Below are 4,074 nucleotides of genomic sequence, written 5' to 3'. Positions count from 1 at the left end.
ACGCCGCCACTGGTCTCCTCTATGCTGCCCTTCCGGTGGCCTCATAGGTGACAAGAGTAGTGGGGGGCTATTCATTTTGTTTTTGTTTTCCTTAAGTTTTGTGTTCCCTGATGGTATTGGCAAGGTGGTGGTGATGATGGCGTTTTGGAATACAATCTTTTCATTCCTTCCTACCTCGATGGCATCCGGTCTGATGCCAGCCAAGGGTTTGTGAGAGTTTGTTCACCAGACCTGTTGCCTCCCTTCGGATATTGGCAGTTGGCATGTCTATCAAGGAGAGAAATTGGCTGGCTATTGGTGCAACGACTTCGATATCTTCTTATGTGGTTGTTCTACGGCATAGTATTGTTTCTCCAACTCTACGGACCGGTGGTTATGAATCACAAGCATGTACTATCTCGGGTAATGCTCCAAACGATGTTCTCCAGCGATTTCTAGATCCCATTCCAAGCGGCGAGTGGTTATTGCGGTCTTTAAAGCCAGGTATGGCGAGGACATTTGTAGGTGTCCCTTTCTTTTACTGTTGGTTCAATGCAATTTTCAATCTCTGGCAGGTGGCATACAGTTGGAGAAAAAAGAAGGCTAGTATGGTCTGAATGTATTTTTTACTGGTCGTTTTGCCAATTATCTTTCCACTGTACAGGGTGAGACTTTGGGTGTCTTTTCGTGAGAAACATGTCCATAAATTTTAATGTTTCATGCCTACTATCCTTCATTTTTGCAAATTTTTGAAGTTTTTTGGGACTAACCTATTAATTTGGTGTCGAGAGCTAGTTTCTCTTTATGTTATCTTTGACTTTTCTAGGAAATAAAATACCTATGCAGCTCAAAAAATTTGGAAGAAAATAGAGTTCAATAATATTCACAGGTGGTACCGTGCCGGAGTCAGGCCACCTAGGGTGCCCCGGGTGCGAGTGCCAGCTCCAGGCGCCTATATTTTTAGGCTGCCTTGGCCCACTAGGACCGTCATATTCCCTAATTTTGTTGGATGCCTATATATACCCCCTCAGGGAGTCCTGGATTAGGGGGTCTCCGGACAGCCGGACTATATCCTTTGTCCGGACTGTTGGACTATGAAGATACAAGATTGAAGACTTCGTCCCGTGTCCGGATGGGACTCTACTTGGCGTGGAAGGCAAGCTAGGCAATACAGATATGTATATCTCCTCCTTTGTAACCGACTTTGTGTAACCCTAGCCCCCTTCGGTGTCTATATAAACCGGAGGGTTTTAGTCTGTATGACAATCATACCATAGGCTAGCTTCTAGGGTTTAGCCTCTCCGATCTCGTGGTAGATCAACTCTTGTACTACACATATTATCAAGAATAATCAAGCAGGACGTAGGGTTTTACCTCCATCAAGAGGGCCTGAACCTGGGTAAAACATCGTGTCCCCTGCCTCCTGTTACCATCCGCCTTAGACGCACAGTTCGGGACCCCCTACCCGAGATCCGCCGGTTTTGACACCGACATTGGTGCTTTCATTGAGAGTTCCTCTGTGTCATCGCCGTTAGGCTTGATGGCTCCTTCGATCGTCGATGGCGATGCTGTCCAGGGTGAGACTTTTCTCCCCGGACAGATCTTTGTGTTCGGCGGTTTCGCACTGCGGGCCAACTCGCTTGGCCATCTGGAGCAGATCGAGAGTTACGCCCCTGGCCATCATGTCAGGTTTGGAAACTTAAACTATACGGCCGATATCCGCGGGGACTTGATCTTCGATGGATTCGAGCCCCTGCCTAGTGCGCCACACGGCCACGATGAGCATGATTTAGCTCTGCTATCGGACAGTGTCCAAGAGATCGCGCCGGCAACCGCTCCGACCCTCAATTCGGAGCCAGCTGCGCCTTCCATGGGCGGGCGGATAGACCCCATTATGGAGGCCGCACTCTCATCGGCGATCGAGTCGAGTATCGACATTACCCTCCACGGGAGCCGTGACGCCGAACTACGGGATTCTTCCCCGGCCGCGGACTCCGAACCGCCTGCACCCGTGCCTATCAAATCCGACTGGGCGCCGGTCATGGAGTTTACCTCCGTGTATATTTTTCAGCACTCGCCCTTCGGCGACATACTGAACTCATTAAGGTCTCTCTCCTTGTCAGGAGAGTCCTGGCCGAACTATGTCCGGCAGGATTGGGATGCGGATGACGAAGAAATTCGCCGCCCACCCACCACCCACTTAGTAGCCACTGTCGACGACTTAACCGACATGCTCGACTTCGACTCCGAAGACATCGACGGTATGGACGACGATGCGGGAGACGAAGAGGAACCACTACCCACAGGGCACTGAACTGCCACCTCATCATATGATATATATATACATGGTGGACACACCCAAAGAAGGCAATGGCGACGAGACAGCAGAGGATGACCCCTCCAAGAAGCAACCCAAGCGTCAACGTCAGCGGCGCCGCTCTAAGTCTGGCCAAAGCAAAAGCGGTGACACCGGCACAGGAGATAATACCACTCCGGACAGTGCCGAAGACGACAACAATCACCTCCAGCAAGATTTAGGGCAGGAGGATGGAGAAGCCAGCCCTCCCGAGAGAGCGGCAGATGGAGAGGAGGAGGATGATAATTACATGCCTCCCTCCGAAGACGAGGCAAGCCTCGACGATGATGAATTCGTTGTGCCTGAGGATCCCGTCGAACAAGAGTGCTTCAAGCGCCGGCTTATAGCCACGGCAAATAGCCTTAAGAAAAAGCAACAGCAGCTTCAAGCTGATCAAGATTTGCTATCTGACAGATGGACTGAAGTCCTTGCGGTCGAGGAATATAAACTCGAACGCCCATCCAAGAGTTACCCAAAGCGTAGGTTGCTACCCCGACTGGAGGAGGAAGCACTCAAGCCTACATCTCCGGCAGATGATGCGGCTGACCGGCCACCTTGTGGCCGCGACAGAGAGGCATTTCAGCCAAAAGCTCAGCCCGCACTCCGACGCCACTCAAATAATAATGTCAAGGCATGGGGAAATACGCCAGACCTGCGAGACGTATTAGAGGACAAAGAAAAACATGCAAGATCGATCTACGGATCACGAGGGCGCGCCACTATGCGAGACAATAATCGTCACGCCGGATACAGTAAAAGTAAGTCCGGCCGGGCCGAACACAGCGGGCAAGACTCATTTGAGCTGTGTCGCGATATAGCCTAGTACAGAGGCGCCGCACACCCCCTATGCTTCACAGACGAAGTAATGGATCGTCAAATCCCAGAGGGTTTCAAACCCGTAAATATAGAATCATACGACGGCACGACATATCCCGCGGTATGGATCGAGGATTTCCTCCTGCACATCCACATGGCCCGCGGTGATGATCTACACGCCATCAAATACCTCCCACTCAAGCTCAAAGGACCAGCTCGGCATTGGCTCAACAGCTTGCCAGCAGAGTCCATTGGCTGTTGGGAGGATCTGGAAGACGCATTCCTTGACAACTTCCAGGGAACTTATGTGCGACCACCAGATGCCGATGACTTGAGCCACATAATTCAGCAGCCAAAGGAATCGGCCAGGCAATTCTGGACACGGTTCCTAACAAAGAAAAATCAAATCGTCGACTGTCCGGATGCAGAGGCCCTAGCAGCTTTTAAGCACAACATCCGCGACGAGTGGCTCGCCCGGCACCTTGGCCAGGAAAAGCCGAAATCTATGGCAGCCCTCACGACACTCATGACCCGCTTTTGTGCGGGAGAAGACAGCTGGCTGGCTCGCAGCAATAACATATCAAAGAACCCTGGTACTTCGGATACCAAGGATGGCAATGGAAGGTCACGTCGTAAAAAACACAAGCGCCACATTAACAGTGACAATAACGAGGATACAGCAGTCAATGCCGGATTCAAAGGCTCTAAACCCGGTCAGCGGAAAAAGCCATTCAAAAGAGGCACTCCGGGCCCGTCCAGTTTGGACCGTATACTCGACCGCTCGTGTCAAATACACGGCACCCCCGACAAGCCAGCCAACCAGACCAACAGGGATTGTTGGGTGTTCAAGCAGGCCGGCAAGTTAAATGCCGAAAAAAAGATAAGGGGTCACATAGCGATGACGAGGAGGAGCCCCGACAACC

This window comes from Triticum dicoccoides, chromosome 2A (assembly GCF_002162155.2).
Source record: "Triticum dicoccoides isolate Atlit2015 ecotype Zavitan chromosome 2A, WEW_v2.0, whole genome shotgun sequence".
NCBI classification, from domain to species: Eukaryota; Viridiplantae; Streptophyta; class Magnoliopsida; order Poales; family Poaceae; genus Triticum; species Triticum dicoccoides.
Note: the sequence above shows the minus strand (reverse complement) of the source record.